Source organism: Ascaphus truei, chromosome 4, assembly GCF_040206685.1.
Source record: "Ascaphus truei isolate aAscTru1 chromosome 4, aAscTru1.hap1, whole genome shotgun sequence".
NCBI classification, from domain to species: Eukaryota; Metazoa; Chordata; class Amphibia; order Anura; family Ascaphidae; genus Ascaphus; species Ascaphus truei.
In genome coordinates this window covers 304,283,721-304,303,693 of record NC_134486.1, presented here as the reverse complement: position 1 = coordinate 304,303,693, position 19,973 = coordinate 304,283,721, and positions in this window count along the sequence as shown.

Genomic DNA, 19,973 nt, shown 5'->3' with positions numbered 1-19,973 from the left:
TTGCGGGTTCTTCTCTAAAAAGTTTTCTCCAGCGGAGAGAAACTACGACGTGGGCAATAGGGAACTTTTGGCTGTCAAATTGGCTCTTCAAGAATGGAGGCATCTTCTGGAGGGGACAAAAGAGCCATTCATGATCCTCACGGACCACAAAAACCTGTTGTACATCGAAAATGCCCATCGCCTAGGTCCTCGCCAAACTCGCTGGTCGTTATTTTTCTCCAGATTTAATTTTATTCTGTCATACATCCCCGGCACCAAAAACGTCAAGGCAGATGCCCTCTCTAGACAGTACTCTTCTGAAGAGAGACCAGAAAAGACCACCGAGTCCATCCTTCCTAAACAAAGAATCCTCGCAGTCGCTGCGTTCAAGAATCTTGAGAAAATCATCAAGTCTCAAAAACACCTTCCGACTGGTCTTGAGGTTCCGAAGAACACCTTGTACGTAGTTCAATTCCTGAGATACTCAATTGGGGACATGCTTCCCGCTCGGCAGGACATCCTGGATTCAAGAAAACTTTGGATCTCATCCGTCGCACCTTCTGGTGGCCCAATATGGCCAAATCCATTCTGGAATTTACACGGGCCTGTCCGGTATGTGCACGCAATAAAATTCCTCGTCAGAAACCCCATGGTCTTCTTTTACCTTTACCTATTCCGGAGCGCCCCTGGTAATACATATCCATGGACTTTATTGTTGAATTGCCTAGGTCGAATGGCATGAACACCATTCTAGTAGTGGTGGATCGGTTTTCCAAGATGGCACATTTCATCCCGCTCAAAGGATTACCCTCCTCACCCACCCTAGCCGATATCTTCTCCAAAGAAATTTTTCAGATCCATGGCATACCCACATCCATCGTGTCGGATCGTGGCTCTCAATTTGTTTCCAAATTTTGGAGACTCTTCACCAGAAGACTGGGCATTGTTTCCTCATTTTCTTCGGGATATCACCCCCAATCTAATAGACAGACCGAGAGGGTTAACCAATCTCTCGAGAAGTATTTAAGGTGCTTTGTCTCTGATTCACAGCATGACTTGGCGGAATTACTTCCCTGGGCTGAGTATGCCTTTAATTCCTCCAGGAACGAGTCCACTCGTGAGACACCTTTCTTTACCAATCTAATAGACAGACCGAGAGGGTTAACCAATCTCTCGAGAAGTATTTAAGGTGCTTTGTCTCTGATTCACAGGATGACTTGGCGGAATTACTTCCCTGGGCTGAGTATGCCTTTAATTCCTCCAGGAACGAGTCCACTCGTGAGACACCTTTCTTTATCAATTACAGTTTCCACCCGGCTCACATACCTATTTCTAATATCTCCTCTGGAGTACCAGCCGTAGACAAACACATCTCCCTCCTACAGGACTCTTGGTCTAGAATCCAATCGGCACTTCAAAAGACCTCTCTGATGTCTAAAACCCAGGCTGATTGTCATCGCCAACCTGCACCCAACTACAAACCCAGGGACAAGGTTTGGTTATCTACCAAGAATATCCATCTCAAGACCCCTTCCCCCAAATTGGCACTTAGGTTTCTGGGTCCTTTTCCTATCATGGAGCAGGTAAACCCGGTGTCCGTCCAACTTCAATTACCTCAAAGTATGAGAATCCCAAATGTCTTTCACACTTCGCTTCTCAAGCCGTTCATCTTCAATACCCTCTTTCCGGACCACACTCTTAAACCAGACCCAGTGATTGTACAGAGCAACAAAGAGTACGAGGTCCAATCTTTACTAGATTCCCGTCTTTCGAGAGGTAAGGTCCACTTCTTGGTCCATTGGAAGGGGTTTGGAACCGAAGAAAGGTCGTGGGTACCCCTTAAAGACATTCATGCACCCGGACTTCTCAAACGTTTCTGAAAGAAGTTTCCATCCAAACCATGGGAGGATTGTCCTGAGGCCGACCCTGAGGGGGGGGGTACGGTGAGGATTCGGGGATCGTGGTGCCTGCGGCCCCTCCTCACATTGTTTGCCTCCCGCTGCTGCTGTGGTGCATGCCCCTCGCTGGCGCCGGTCACCTTCCGCTGTCCTGGGGGTTCCCCGCCGTCCCCGGCTTTCCGTCTCTGCTTCCAAGCCATCCCTCTCTCATCCGGCTGCCATGTGTCCCGGGCGCGCGCGTGTACAGCGCGCGCCGGGTGAAGATAATTTATTCACTGCACTAGCAGTGAAACCACACCCCCAGCATACGTACAGGCTGTCTTCCCAGAATAAAAGTACTCACCTGCCTGCCAATCAAGCTGACCTATCTAAGACAGCTCCTCGCATACTCCAGGTCTGCCCCCACTTCTGATAGGTCAGCCGCACTTTATATTGCCTGTACTGTCTCTCACTCATTGCTCGACATAGTTTCCACTTGTGGATCACTACGCTGGCACTCTCACTCTTTATTCTCTCAGGTTACGACTTGGCTTTGCGGACGTCTACCTCTGGCTCTCGACCCCTGCTTGGAATCCGACCTTCCGGAATTCTCCAATCCCTGACCTAGGCTAAACGGCAACGACAACGGAACTTCTTTAACCGGTACCGGCAAGTATTGCTAGCAAACACCACCTGGCCTGGCAACGCCTAATTCACCACACTCCAGACACGCTCCTTCTGCTACGGGTGTGTGTTCCTTTACGTCCCCACCTCAGTATAAGGGACGGGTCTGGTCTGCAGGCAGCACCGGCGTAACAAGGACCAAGCTCACACCGAGCTCATGTCTGGACCAGACAAAATTGTCTTCCCAATGGCCCATGAAGATGTTAGCGTAGCTCGGCGTGAACCTGGTCCACATGGTCGTGCTACATCTCTGTAGATAAAATTTCTCATCAAACCAAAAAAATTTCTAATATAAAAATGATTGATTCCAAAATGAATTGTATCTGGTCTATATGAAGCTCTTTATCTGCTCTCAAAATATTTTCTACCGCATTTAATCCATCTTGTGTGCAATCGAAGTGTACAAAGAAGTTACATCAGCGTAACCAATATAAAATTATCCTGACATTTAATTTTTGCCAGAGTTTGCAAAATGTCCGTTGTGTCACAAATGTATGATTTAAAAGTTTTCACATATTTCCGTAAAAAAAATCAGTATGCTCAGAGAGATTTGTGGTGAGTGAGTCAATACCTGATATAATAGGTCTTCCCGGTGGTTGGGTGATATTCTTTTGTATTTTTGGGAGAAAATAAAACAGGGGTAATTTGGATTTGTCCTTGCAAAGGTATTTAAATTCATTATCATTGAGTATTCCAATGATTTTCCTTTCGTTAATATCGACTTTAGTGTTTTATAGAACTCTGTGGTAGGATTCTGTTTCAGTATAAGATAAGTCCTGGCACTCACTTCCTCTATGTTGTTTTGTTCTCTCACTCTCGCTGGCCTAACTCCTTTTGGGGATTTCGTCATTTCTCCCGTTGCTCCTGGATTCACGCCCCCTGGGCCTTTATCTCGTGCCTTTGCCTTGGGTTTTTGTAAGAACTTTTCTGCTTCCTCTGCCATGTTGAACACTCTCGTTCCTGCATCCATGAATTCTCTCAGTGTGGCAGGGAAGCTTAGTGTAAAATATTTGTTGCCCTTAAAGAGAGCGGTGCACACCTTGCTGAATTCCCACCTTTTAGCTGAAACCAGTGCTACTGTAAATAGTCTTGGAATAGCAGGATCCTATGTCCTTCAAATATTTGGCTACCAGTACTTTTATATGACCATAGCAGGTTCGCTTTTCTGCAAAATCTAAGACTCTAGCCTAAACTGGCCTGGGACTGTTTTTTTGCCTTGGTCTGTGGGCCCTCTCCATCTTGACCTGTGCTCCACCCTGAGAAATTCCCAGTGTCTCTGGTATCCTTTTTGAGCAAAAGTCCATTAATTGTATTGGTTTCACAGACTCAGGAATCCCAATAATCCGCACGTTATTCCTCCGTGATCTATTTTCCAGATCAGCCATGTTTCCTCTAGGGACTGATTCTCTCTTTTTAAAGTCTGCAGTTCTAGTTGCAGTGCAGCAGAGTTATCCTCGAGGTTACTCACTCTATTTTCAGTCTCCCTTATACTAGTGCTCTGGGGGGTGAATTCCCCTTTAAGATCCTCTATGGCTCCCTGCAGCTTTTCAAAGCTTTTAATCTGAGTTGGCATGATTTACCTTCCCACAGCTCTGGCCACCTCACCATGTGCCTACCCCTCCACTGTCTTTTTTTTTTTTGCAGATTATTGCCGTTTTGGCTGCGTTCTGATGGGGCCTCTATGGAGCTCGGTCTTCTGCTGCTGCTCTGCCTGGCTTCAGTATGGAAGAACTTCAAGGTTTTTTTAAAAGGCAAAAATCATACCATAGAGCTCAAAAGTTATTTTGTTTATGTAGTGTACTGCATCAACATCCGCTTTTTCAGTGAATGCGCATATAATTAAATAACCTCACATGTAGAAATCCTCACTTGCCATTTTTATTTGGGTAGAAAAGAAAAATGCCTAACATCCCTTGTAGCCACTTCACATACTGTATCACTAGACAACCCAAAGTGAAGAAAGATATATGAAAATACCTTGATAAAAGCAATTTTCGTTGTGAAAAGAAACTGACATTTGTTATTACAGTATATGATTGCAGCAAAATACTAAACAATATGATGATGGTTTGTGTTAGATGTATTGTAAACACATCCAACTTTATTGGGGCAATGTGTGCCTTGTACAAGACCTTAAGTGTAGCTTCACTTGCAATGTTATGTATTCGGATCTGACCACAAGGAAAATATTAAAGAACTGAAAGATCGCAGGGGGAAAAATGATTGATTCTCAAGTCAAGTCTAGAAGCAAGAGAATTGATCAGCTGCTCTGAACATGTTCAGCCTAGAAAAGGGAAGATTAGGGACAGATACAATCACAATGTGCAAGATTTTAACTCCTCTAGTACTGAAGTGAAATTAAACTTTTGGCTGGGCATATAGGCAAAATACACTAATCATGTTTACTTGATTTTGAAATGTCGGCTTTACAAGAGTAATTATTTATTGAGGACTATTTTACCAGGAAAGATACACTGTGAAACCATGGAAGTTTCACTCAAGTCTTTGGGCCTCATGCAGTAAGCACCGATAAAATCTCTTCGGCAAGTGTTGCCGATAGGCCTTATTTTGGCGATTTGCCCTCGCAGTATTCAGTAAGGGCCGCATCCATGCCGATCCCTGCCGAATCACTGCGAAAGCAAAACTGCCGATGAGCCTGTGCCGAAACAGCCTGGCTCCCGATAACCTTCCGATAGGCCTTTTCTGCCGATAGGTGTTTGCAGCAGAGAGAGACCAGCCGCTCTCTCTGCGCAAACATCGGCAAAATATAAAGTATTTATAAACAACTTTTACTGATAGTGTACATGTGCAGGGGGTCTCCGGAGCTGAACCGCATTGGTTTCAGGTCCGGGGACCCCCTGCTTCCCGAGATACAGGCTCCTTTATGAGGTGCCGGTATCCCTCTGCATTTAAAGGTCCCGATCACGTGACCGTGGAATGTAAACAATGCAGAGGGATACCGGCACCCCATAAAGGGGCCTGTATCTCGGGGAGCAGGGGGTCCCCGGACCTAAAACCAAAGCAGTTCAGCTCCGGAGACCCTCTGCACATCTACACTATTAGTAAAACACATAAATAAATAAACACTCATTCCTTACCTTTGCGGCTATGCGCTACAGTAACGAAGCAGCATGAATGTATTTTTAATAATAGTGTACTGTGAGCAGGGGGTCCCCTGAGCTGAACCGCATTGCTTTGTGGACCAGGGACCCCCTGCTTCCCGAGTTACAGGCCCCGGTATGTGTCATCGGGTGGAAGTGTCGCCGCCATCTTTATAGCACCCCATTCGCGCCGTGTCCGCTATAAATATGGCGGCGACACTGTAACCGATGCCCCAAACCGGGGCCTGTAACTCGGGAAGCAGGGGGTCTCTGAGCCACAAATCAATGCGGTTCAGCTCAGGGGACCCCCTGCTCCCGTACAATATTATTAAAATACATAAATGCTGCTTCATTACCATAGCGGATAGCCGCTAAGGCAATAAAGGGGTTAAGGCAGAATAGCATGTTTATTGGGGACATTTGCCCCCAATAAACATAGCAATAAACAACATACACCCCCTGTGTATGTAAAATACATAAACAACAAAAAATACATTAAATACATATAGCACTCACCCATTTCCGGTTGCCAGGATGAAGGCCATCCTCATCTTCATCCTGGCCATGTCCCCTCCGCTGCTGCAAAACAGAAACGATAATAAAAACATCCAATGTAATGTCTCCTAACCCCTTAATCACCATAGCGGTTATTAACCGCTACAGTCATTAAGGGGTTAACCCACCCTCACCCACCACTCGGGACGCCTACATACCCTGCCACACTAACCCTCCACCCCGTGAGGCCTAACCACCCTCACCCACTACCCACAAGGGAGGCCTACCCACATACCGTTGGGAAAAATACAGCCCCCACCACCACCAGTACCCACAATAAAAACAATACACAGCCCCACAATAAACATCATTCTATTTATTAAATACATTACCCACCACCTGTGCCCCCCCCATAAATACATGATTTATCCTTTTACAAACAGGGTTCATACCCCAGCCCCACGCGAGTCCCCGGCGGGCTGGCGGGGAACATGACAGACCTACAGGGTACCAGCAGCTCGTTTCAAACAGGTTCTGGAGGCCTGCTGGTGGGTCCTGCCAAGCGCCATGGCCCCCAGGTGGTCTTCTTGGGATCACCGTGGGCCACAATTCGGTCCCCACGGTAGGCCCGCGGATGTCTGGGAGCCCCGGGTCAGACTCACAGGTGTCTGCGGGGCCTCGAGTGGTTCCCACGGGGGTCTGGGGAACGCATGAGTGCTCACTACGGGTCCGCGGTGCCCCCACGGATGTGGGACCACCGCTTCATCCCCGCAGACTACGGGTCCGCGGTGCCCCCACAGATGTGAGGCCACCGCTTCATCCCCACAGGTGTCACCCGTGGATCCACCAGCCTGATACCCGTGAGATACCCGAGGAGATCGCAGGTGGTCTCCAGAGGTCTCACGCAGAACCACGGAACAAACCCTGAATGTAAAAAAAAATAAACCTGGCCTATACATTCAATACATACACCCCCCCCCCCCAACACCTACAGTAGAATAATGTGTAAAATAACTATTATCCAGATAGGGATAATAGATTATTTGTCCATTATTAAACACATTAACTAGCATATTCAAATAAATAAAGTACTACTGACCTCATCAATAAGAAGCCCCCGTCACCAGCAACATCCTGGTCTTTCGTTGCACACAAAATACATAGCCAATACAAAGCCAATACATTGCAATTACATTCAGATATCAATTAACCCCTTAAACACCTTATCGGATTATAACCGCAAAGGTAATTAAGGGGTTAAGCCACACTGGCCCGATACCCACCCTTCACCCATGAATGTATACAGTGGCTTCATCATGCAACTATATATATATATATATATATATATATATATAGTCAGATAAGGCAGTTGGCACTCCAATAGGTGCTGGTAAGCCACAGGTGCACGTCCCATATAGAGAATGTAGTTATACGTTACCGTTCCAAGGATTGGTAAACAAGAGACAGCACTCAATGTTGAAAATCAAAGTGTATTAGTGAAAGCATAAATACACCCAGAAACCCAACGTTTCGGTCCTACAGAATGGGACCTTCCTCAGGGGGATACAATCTAATCTAATCTAATCACTTTGATTTTCAACATTTAGTGCTGTCTCTTGTTTACCAATCCTTGGAACGGTAACGTATAACTATATATATATATATATATATATATATATATATATATATACACACACACACACACACACACACACACACACACACACACACACACACACACACACACACACATATATATATATATACACACACACATGATGAACCAATATACAAATAAATGTAGAAGGGTTATCAAAAACATGCTGTACTACAAATAACACTTCTCCATACATACACACTACAATAAAATCAATTTCCTTTAATAATCCTATCTGATCTTACAATCAAAATCCTCAAATGCCGATCAAAAACCTCAAATGGCAATTAAAACATTGCATTTACATTGTATATATGATGCATATAATCTATGCCCCATATACATTCTGCAAATGAATGTTAACAATAACATTCAAAACAAAATACCAATACCTCCAAACAAGTATACTATTTAACCAATCCAGTAAACATACATCAATTAGCATTCATTAATGACATCCCTAAACAATTTAAATTCCATTTCTAACAATTAAACAATTAACTAATTCAAGCGTTCAACAGAACAAATTATCCTGTGAAAAAATATAAGTACCAACAAGAATACAATATAGAAAAGCAAGGCTGACCCTGACCTAAACTACACCATACAATAGCAACAATTACTTCTATCTAATTTTACATGGTACAGCAGCCAATCAAAGCGTGGGAACTCCATCCCAACTCTGATTGGCTCTAGTATACCATGTGACAGAGGCTTGGGGAGAACGGATGTGACGTCATTGAAAGTCTGTCACATGGTACTAGAGCCAATCAGAGTAGGGATAGACTTCCCACGCTCTGATTGGCTACCGTACCATGTGAGGACGACCATGTTTCTTTTAATGACGTCATCTTAAAGGCAATTGAAGCAAAGCCATTCTGATTGGCTGTGCTTTCATTGCCTTTAAGTGACGTCATCATTTTTTTTTTCTCGGCCAAAACACATGGTTTTCACGGCCCAATCAGGGCCGTGGGAACCATGACGAAAATGTGACGTCATAGGCCTTTAAAAGCCTATGTCGTCTCATTTTGAAGCCAGACGCCGAGGAGGAAGGACCTCCTACAGAAGAAGAAGGCCAGGGCGTGGCCGAAGACGGGAAGAAGACCCCGGAAGAAGATAGAAGAAAGAAGAATACAGATGAAGATGGATTACAAATAGAAGACCAGTGGATTGATTTGGATTTTTAGTGTAATGTTTATTTTTTTATGGTTTATTATTTTATGGGTTCCTGTGCATGGTGGATTGGTTCATGAGTAAGCTGTTCAACGGGAGTCAGTGGGGTCAAGTAATGGTAAGTGAACTAAAGAAATGTATTTTATTTAACTTGATGTTTATTTTAAAGGCTTTTTACATGTGTATATTTTTGATTCTTTGCTTTATCATTTCTTGCCACTGTATGTATGTATGTATGTATGTATGTCTAGAGAGATATATACATACAGATTAAGAAATGATGTTATTTTAAAAGCTTGATTTGCTGTGTTTTACATTAATTTGGCTATGCTGCTATGCTTAAATGTGTGTACTGTATAATGTATGTTAAAATTAGATAGATGTAATTGTTGCTATTGTATGGTGTAGTTTAGGTCAGGGTCAGCCTTGCTTTTCTATATTGTATTCTTGTTGGTACTTATATTTTTTCACAGGATAATTTGTTCTGTTGAACGCTTGAATTAGTTAATTGTTTAATTGTTAGAAATGGAATTTAAATTGTTTAGGGATGTCATTAATGAATGCTAATTGATGTATGTTTACTGGATTGGTTAAATAGTATACTTGTTTGGAGGTATTGGTATTTTGTTTTGAATGTTATTGTTAACATTCATTTGCAGAATGTATATGGTGCATAGATTGTATGCATCATATATACAATGTAAATGCAATGTTTTGATTGTCATTTGAGGTTTTTGATTGGCATTTGAGGATTTTGATTGTAAGATCAGATAGGATTATTAAAGGAAATTGATTTTATTGTAGTGTGTCTGTATGGAGAAGTGTTATTTGTAGTACAGCATGTTTTTGATAACCCTTCTACATTTATTTGTATATTGGTTCATCATGTGTGTGTATATATATATATATATATATATATATATATATATATATATATATATCTGTATATATATATATATATATATATATAGTTGCATGATGAAGCCACTGTACACATTCATGGGTGAAGGTTGGGTATCGGGCCAGTGTGGCTTAACCCCTTAATTACCTTTGCGGTTATTATCCGATAAGGTGTTTAAGGGGTTAATTGATATCTGAATGTAATTGCAATGTATTGGCTTTGTATTGGCTATGTATTTTGTGTGCAACGAAAGACCAGGATGTTGCTGGCGACGGGGGCTTCTTATTGATGAGGTCAGTAGTACTTTATTTATTTGAATATGCTAGTTAATGTGTTTAATAATGGGCAAATAATCTATTATCCATATCTGGATAATAATTATTTTGCACATTATTGTACTGTAGGTGTTGGGGGGGGGAGGGAGTGTATGTATTGAATGTATAGGCCAGGTTTATTTTTTTTACATTCAGGGTTTGTTCCGTGGTTCTGCGTGAGACCTCTGGAGACCACCTGCAGTCTCCTTGGGTATCTCACAGGTATCAGGCTGGTGGTTCCACGGGTGACACCTGCGGGGATGAAGCGGTGGCCTCATATTTGTGGGAGCATCGCGGACTCGTAGTGTGTGGGGATGAAGCAGTGGTCCCATATCCGTGGGGGCACCGCGGACCCATAGGTGCAGGTATGAAGCAGTGGTCCCACATACGTGGGGGCACTGCGGACCCATAGTGAGCACTCGTGAGTTCCCCGGACCCCCGTGGGAACCACCCGAGGCCCCACAGACACCTGTGGGTCTGACCCGGGGCTCCCAGACATCCACGGGCCTACCTTGGGGACCCAATTGTGGCCCACGGTGTCCGAAGGAGACTACCTGGGGGCCATGGCGCTTGGCGGGACCCACCAGCAGGCCTCCAGAACCTGTTTGAAATGAGCTGCTGGTACCCTGTAGGTCTGTAAGGTACCCCGCCAGCCCGCCGGGGACTCGCGTGGGGCTGGGGTATGAACCCTGTTTGTAAAAGGATAAATCATGTATTTATGGGGGGGCACATGGGGTGGGTAATCATAAATAGAATGATGCTTATTGTGGGGCTGTGTATTGTTTTTATTGTGGGTACTGGGGGGGGGGGGTATTTTCCCCAACGGTATGTGGGTAGGCCTTCCTTGTGGGTAGTGGGTGAGGGTGGTTAGGCCTCATGGGGTGTGGGGTTAGTGTGGGAGGGTATGTAGGCGTCCCGAGTGGTGGGTGAGGGTGGGTTAACCCCTTAATGACTGTAGCGGTTAATAACCGCTATGGTGATTATTTATTTTATTTATTTATTTATTTATAAAATATTTTACCAGGAAGTAATACATTGAGAGTTACCTCTCGTTTTCAAGTATGTCCTGGGCACAGAGTAAAACAAATAATACATGGTTACAAATACAGTTACATAAATGAACAAGGTATACATTTATATACAAGACATTGCATGCACAGTTAAAGAAAATATATATTATGAGCGTATGAAACAGTTACAGACCAGATTAAAGTGTGAGACAGCCTTAGATTTGAAAGAACTTAAGCTGGTGGTGGATATGAGAGTCTCTGGTAGGTTGTTCCAGTTTTGGGGTGCACGGAAGGAGAAGGAGGAACGTCCGGATACTTTGTTGAGTCTTGGGACCATGAATAGTCTTTTGGAGTCTGATCTCAGGTGATAGGTAGGTGATTAAGGGGTTAGGGGATATTACATTGGATGTTTTTATTCTTGTACAAAAACAGCAACCGTGTATGAGCTCCAAGAGCAACTGTAAACAAGTAATAAGTGCCTAGCAGGGCAGTCATGGGAGCTGACACCGGAATAAGGGGATAAACGGCTGGCAATAATAGCCCAGTACACGGGTGTTTTGAGAGAGGGCTAAAGATATATGGGACAAAAGTACTCACTCAGTCCCAAGCCCTGGCCCGATCTGGCCCGGTGTGGAGTCCACGCGACTCACTAAGATCACCGCTCAGCTTCTCTCCCGGTCTGGCTCCAGTCTTGACGCTGAACTGTTGTGAGTGTCTCCCTCTGTGAGACCTGCAGCTGCTTCCGCATCCGGTGGTGGACACTGATCCTCACACGTAGCAATAGACAGAAAAAAGGATCCGGGGCCCATCTACTCCAAAAAAGTGAGTACTCATCAGCAGAGAGGTTAAAAATTATTATGCTTTATTAAACTACATAAAATAAAAAAAACGAACAGCACAAACACTCTCCCACGCATTTCACGCCCACTGTGGCGCTTTTTCAAGGAGTACAGGGAAAGGGGAGGCTCTGAGTATTTAACACACTCCCCATCATACAAAACAGCTGTTTAGAATAATCAATTGATTGTGTTTTGCAGGAAGAAAAGTGAAGGACAAAGAAGACAAGAGAACAACAGGAAAATATCTGAAGATAAATAATAAATTAATTCATATAAACAACTGAAAAAAATACATAAAGCATTGATACAATACTAAAATATATAATACATAAGAATTGTTGTACCAAAGTTGTTCCAATACTTAATTTTTAATTAGTTACATAGGGAACTATTATACCTCATGGAAACTGACCGGCCATATAATAAAGCACTGGTCAACATAGGATATGTGCAGAGTTAACCCATTGCCATATAAGTTAGATCAAAACAACACCTAACTAGGGTAAATGGTTCAATGTACATATCCACTTAGAGGGATAGAAAATTGGAAAATCAGTAAGGTCAACATTTCAAATGAAAATATCCACCTAGCACAAAAAAGACATTATGAAGTAGCATTGGAGTCTGTACTAGCACATCACTGATATATACAGAGAATGATTATGTATAAGACATAAAATTTAATTCAAAACATGACGGGAATTGGCCAAATATTGGCTTAGTACATAGTCTAAAAAAGTAAATGAATAGACTCATGATAAGTTCACTATAACATTATAAATCCCAATCAATGTTTAACCCATTGGGTACTAATGTGTTGAGAGTAAAAATCCAAAATGCCTCACGTCTGTGAAGCAGATTGGCTCTATCACCACCTCTGTAGTGTGGTTTAACAGACTTCAGTGCTACACACTCAAAATTTGTCAGACTCCCTTTTTGGCAGGTGTCAAAATGCCTAGAGACTGGATGCATTTGATCACTCTTTGTGATAAGTCTCATATGCTCAAGTATTCGTTGTTTGAGTTGTCTTGTTGTTAGTCCCACATAACGCTTGTTACAACCACACTTGAGCATATAGACAACATGGTCTGTGTTACATGTGATGCATGACAGTATCTTAAACACTCTACTAGCATCAGACCCTGAGAATGTTTTCGTCTTTACAAGATATTTACATATTTTACAATGGTGACATGGATAGCAACCAATAAGATTAGGAAAAAATCCTTTAGTTTTAGAAATTAATCTAGGCACACTAGGTGATATTAAATTACCCATTGTTTGAGATCTCTGGAAGACCACACGGGGATCATGGGTCACCATATTTTTGAGAAGAGGGTCAGTAGCCAGTATGTGCCAATATTTTTTAATTATCTTTTTGATGTCATTTGCTTGGTTGCTAAACCTGGTAACAAAAAAAGGTGGCAAATTATCAAAATCTTTCTTGCATGATTGATTTCTTTTTGATTTTGAAGTCAAGACACAACCTCGCGCTTGAATAAGATTCTCTCTAGGCTCCAATTTTGCATGAAGGTAGGCTTCCTCAAGGATCCGAGAATCATAACCCCTTGCCTCAAATCTCTCAATCATCTCCAATGATCTTATCTCGAAATCCTCAATACTCGAACAGTTTCTGCGAAGGCGTAAAAATTGGCCCCGAGGTATGCCCTTGAAAAGATTCCTATCATGGGAGCTTTTTGCATGTAATAGAGTGTTACGAGCATTGGGCTTTCTGAAGATGTCTGTATGCACTCTCATATTTACATCAACATAAAGATAAAGGTCAAGATAAGAGATGTGATGGTAATGATGTTGGGCTGTGAAAAGTAAATTGAATGTATTAAAGTTTAAATGTGCAATAAAAGCATGCAATTGAGTGATGGTGCCCTTCCACACTAAAATAAGGTCATCTATGTACCGGTGATAAGTCACTATTAAATGTCTGAAGGGGTTTCCATCCCCAAACACGTGGCTCTGTTCCCACCAACCCATGAATAGGTTGGCATAAGAGGGGGCAAAGCATGTTCCCATTGCTGTGCCACGTGTTTGGAGATAAAAACTGCCCACAAACATGAAATAGTTGTGTGTTAAAAGAAAGGAAATACTATCTAACAGAAATATGATGTGTGCTGGTGAAAGATCAGACTGTGTTTCTAGGAAAAACCGTGCTGAGTTAAGGCCATGTGCATGTGCAATACTGGTGTAAAGTGAGGTCACATCTAATGTGACCCATAATTATTGAGGTGCCCAAGTGAAATCTGAAAATATAGAGAGTACATGGGATGTATCGAGAAGATAAGAGGGGAGGGTGGAGACCAACGTCTGTAAGTAATGATCAACGTAAATTGAAAGATTCTCGCCTAGAGACCCAATACTGGACACGATTGGCCTGCCTGGTGGAGCCTGTAGAGACTTATGTATCTTCGGTAAATGATGAAAAATTGAGATAACAGGACATTTGCTTCTCAAAAAATCAAACTCATTAGCTGACAGAACTTGAAGTATTTTACCCAACTCTAAGAGTTCATCAAGCTCACGTGAAAAGGCTAAAGTGGGGTCAGATTATAACAATACATATGAATCTTTATCGCTCAGTTGGCGCAGAGCTTCTGTGATGTACTAGTCATAGTCAACCACTACTACAGCACCTCCCTTGTCAGCTTTTTTTAATCAAAATTGCATCATTATTTTGAATGCCTGTAAGTGCATTTCGCTGAGCAAGGGTAAGGTTGGCAGTAGTCTGTCTATGAGTACTTATGGTAGAGATACCTTGTGATAAAAGTCTCAGATCCCTCTGAACTGAGGCCTGGAAAACATCTATAGCATGCCCTCTAAGGAAGGTGGGACAAAATGTAGACTGTCTTTTCAAACCAGAGTCTTTTCTTCCCAGAAAGTTCTGAATGGTATCCTCACAACTTGGTTCTTGTTCACAGTATAACTCTGAAAGATCTTGTAAATGACACTGTTCCTTAAATGACAACTGTGCATTAACATCAAAAATAGGCAAAGTCTTAGGTTGCTGGCTGTCAGAGATAATTTGTTTGAAAGACACCCTTGTATCGATATTTTCTTCTTTCTGTCTAAAGAATCTTTTTAGAGATAATTTTCTTGTGAACTTGTACAAGTCCACAATTGTAGAAAATAAGTCGAAGTTTTTAGTGGGTGCAAAAGTGAGTCCAAGATCGAGTACTTCTATTTCAGATTTGGTAAGTGTGTGTTTAGAAATATTAATCACATTAGTTTCTTCTAGTTCTGGTACCTCATTTTCTTTGACGGAGCTGACCACCAGTTTATGTCTGCGTCTTCTCCGTCTCCTTCGTCGTTTTTTGGCGGTTGCTTTGTGATCTTTTGTTGAGAAGCAGGATTGCTTCTTTCATCTGCTGAGGAAACTGCTGACTCGTTCTCTGAAAAAGAAACACTTGGACCCACAAGATCATTATCGGACAAGTCAGACTCTAAGCTTTTGCCTATTTGATAACCAGTTTGTGAGTTTTTCCTAAGGATAGACTTCATAGGTTTGTTGGTCTTATTTCCTTGTTCTTGTTTCTTAGTATTATTAGAGTTATTGCTTTTATTAGAAGATTTGGACCTCTTAGGTCTCTGCCACATGTATATTTGATGTTTAAGATAATCAGCCTTATCACGCTCGTATTTGGTCTGTTTTGCCAGCATAATTCCATTTTCTATGTTATTGACACGTTGGGCTAGTTTTGCATCCATCTCATTGAATTTATCAATATGTGTGAAAGCTAATAACTTTGTTTGTAATTCTTTACCTTGTTTCTCTACAATAGATTTTTCTTTTAACTTGCGTTGTATGATAAGTTCAATAAGTTTGAAGGAGCATTGATCCAGGATCTTAATCCATTGTGTCTCAAAGTCTCTGTCATCAAACCCAAACGAGGGTGCTTTTTTAATTCTTAAACCACGAGGTATTCTTTTGTCTTTGGCATAGTTTTCAAGTGATATTGAATCCCACCAGAGTCTTAAATCTTGTGAAATAAAATTTTCGAGTCTGAAAAAATGTGGTTTCAGATCCTCTGTTGCCTCACATACAAGTGCACAGTCCTTGTCAAATACTGAGCCAGCTTTTTTTGACATTTTTTGACATGGTCTGAATAATTAAAGGCAAAGTGTGTAAACATGACTGCAACAGGACTGGGGTCCAACATTTGTACTTCCATTAGTTAATAGTGCCAGGTGTAAGGTCAGGAAGGGAAAAGGAAAAAAGGGTGAAAAAAGAAAGTCTGAATGGTTACTTGAAAATAAAGTAGGTAATTGACCAAATAAAAAACTTAAAATTGACCTTAAACAAGGTCTGTTTGCTGGTGAGTACAAAAATATGTATTAGAAACACTAACAGCTCTGAGCAGGCAACGGTTAATAGCGAGAACAAAAAACAGCAACCGTGTATGAGCTCCAAGAGCAAGTGTAAACAAGTAATAAGTGCCAAGCAGGGCAGTCATGGGAGCTGACACCGGAATAAGGGGATAAACGGCTGGCAATAATAGCCCAGTACACGGGTGTTTTGAGAGAGGGCTAAAGATATATGGGACAAAAGTACTCACTCAGTCCTAAGCCCTGGCCCGATCTGGCCCGGTGTGGATTCCACGCGACTCACTAAGATCACCGCTCACCTTCTCTCCCGGTCTGGCTCCAGTCTTGACGCTGAACTGTTGTGAGCGTCTCCCTCTGTGAGACCTGCAGCTGCTTCCGCATCCGGTGGTGGACACTGATCCTCACACGTAGCAATAGACAGAAAAAAGGATCCGGGGCCCATCTACTCCAAAAAAGTGAGTACTCACCAGCAGAGAGGTTAAAAATTATTATGCTTTATTAAACTACATAAAATCAAAAAAACGAACAGCACAAACACTCTCCCACGTGAGTGGTGGGTGAGGGTGGGTTAACCCCTTAATGACTATAGCGGTTAATAACCGCTATGGTGATTAAGGGGTTAGGGGACATTACATTGGATGTTTTTATTATCGTTTCTGTTTTGCAGCAGCGGAGGGGACATGGCCAGGATGAAGATGAGGATGGCCTTCATCGTGGCAGCCGGACATGGGTGATTACTATATGTATTTAATGTCTTGATTGATGTTTATGTATTTAAAATGGGCACATTCACTATTATCCATTTGTGGATAATAGTAATTGTGGCTATTACTATACTGTATGTGTTAAGGGGGGGGGTTATATATTTCTAAGTATGTATGTGTTTTTAAACAACAAAACAGGTAGCGCTAACCGCAATGTGTGTGGTGTAGTAACTATTACCTTATATATTAATTAAAACTATACATAAGGGGCTGCCTAGGACACAAAGCCTGACCCCCTGGTCAGGAAAACAGTATGGACAGGGAATAGTTCCGTGGGCGCCTATAAAATTTTACCACTATAAAGGATATACGAAAACCAAGCCTGTTGGTTGTGAAGATTGTTGATCCTCACGGTGGGCTTGAAAACAAAGAGAAAGCACAACACATAGCGTAATACTGTTGAAACATTAAACAAACAACATATAAGACAACATATAACAGCTGAATACTGAAATGGTATTTTTAGGACAATAAAATCATTTAATAACAATTAGGACATTATAGTAAATATTAATTGTTATTAAATGATTTTATTGTCCTAAAAATACCATTTCAGTATTCAGCTGTTATATGTTGTCTTATATGTTGTTTGTTTAATGTTTCAACAGTATTACGCTATGTGTTGTGCTTTCTCTTTGTTTTCAAGCCCACCGTGAGGATCAACAATCTTCACAACCAACAGGCTTGGTTTTCGTATATCCTTTATAGTGGTAAAATTTTATAGGCGCCCACGGAACTATTCCCTGTCCATGTATGTGTTTTTACATTAATTTGGGAGGGCACATAATTGGTACTGCAGGCCTGCACCCGAGGGCCCCCGCCGGCCTATAGTATCATTGATGTGCATATATGTGTATGTTAGGGGTTGTTGTGGTTATATATTTTTTTATATATATATATATATTTATTTATATTCATTTATTTATTTATAATCATTTATTTATTTATCTATTTAGATATATTTATTTATTTTGTGTGGGGCTGCTGTGTGTGTTTATTTTTTATTGTGGGTAGCGGGGGTGGGTGAAGGGGGTATTAGCCCCAACGGTGGTTTGTTTAGGGCTTGCGGGTAGGTATCTGGAGGCCTTAACCCCTTCATGACCGTAGCGGTATTAACTGCTACGGTCGTGAAGGGGTTAAGTGCACCCGCAACCCCCCCGCAAGCCCTAAACAAACAACAAGGGCCAAATACCCCCTTCACCCACCCCCGCTACCCACAATAAAGCTGGCACGGTAGGTTAACCCCTTCATTGCCTTAGCTAAGGTAATGAAGTGGGCTGTACATGCATTTTTCCTGCCTCGGATGCATGCTGGGGGGCTCCGGTACTGGTATCAGCTCCGGAGACCCCCGGCATCAATCCCAGGCAGGAAAAAGGCCTGATATTTTCTAAGTGTCGCCCTTGCCGATGCTTCTCCTCCACCAAGTTGCCAACTTTAGTTGGCGGGCTGGATTCCCGATAAACTCTCCATTCTAGAGTGCCGATCAGCAGCGAAAAGCTGATCGGGGCTACCTGAATTCAGCCGAGTTCAAAAAGTCCCGATAAGTGGCTTATCGGCAGCCGGCTGCCGATAAGTTTTTATCCGGAACAAAACTTCCCGATAATTCCCACTTATCGGCGCTTACTGAATCGGGAGGGCAAAAAATGCCGAAAAAATGCCGAAAAAAGCCTTATCGGTGCTTACTGCATGAGGCCCTAGGTTGCAATACCAAGAAACACACACTGTAATTAACATATTAAACAGTATATATAAATGTAAATTTTAATTGAGACAGGATATAGACAATCATGTGAGGGGAATGCTGTCACATATTGGGCCATATTTACTAAGCAGTCTTCTGTCATAGGTCTCCTTCCAGTGCTGGAAGACATCTTACAAACCATTCAAATGAGTAAAATCAATCAGCTGCATGGCAAAATACTACTTAGTACAGATGTAGGAATACTTACTGTCTCTTTAGCTGTGACTGGAAAAGTAAAGAAGTAAAAAGTGTGTATCCAGGTACACAGACTTAATAAAATAGTGATTTATTGTAGCAAAAGACAACCATTTATTGAGAACAACCATTAATAAATACATTAGTGTTAAATAAGGCACATTTTGCAACATGACCAGATTCTATTTCAGTTTTTAAAGGAACCACCAATGTTGGCCTTTGGAGGGCTAAAAATGTATCTGATGCTCTGATTAAATCAGTTGATAATACATTTGACTCCACTAAACATTTTTAAAGTCATGGCAAAACAGGGAATTATCGCTGTTGTTGCTGCTCTATATGCAATAGTCTCTTTACTGGAGACACGTTTTGCCACCCACACAGTGGTGAAAATGTCAAAGTGTAGCACAGGATCAGTTGTAGATCCACACATGTAGTGTATTTCATCAAATGAGCTTTTGGGCTTCTATATATCGGTAAAACGACGAGGATCCTCAAACAACGTTATATTGAGCATAAGAGTGTTATTAAAAAAGGTACTGATCCTACTGTTTTGATACAACGTGTTGAATATAAACATCCAATTGCAGCAATGAGAGTCATGGGCATAGAAGTAGTACTACCCTTACAAGGGTGCCCTAGAAAAGGACACAGCCCTTCTTAGGAGGGAAGCTTACTGGATACATTTCTTACGTACCTGTAATGGAGGTGGACTTAATTAACAACAAAATCTGAAGTGTTCCTTGACAGGAGATAATTTTCTGTTGCAGTAGTGGTCCTGCGCTTCTGCACTTCTGTCATCTCTGATTCACGCTGGAAGTTTTATTATGGATCTTGAATGAGTGATATGATTAGCTAGCTCCATTTTTGTTCTGTTTTCTCTATGTGTGTTGGTAGTGATTATA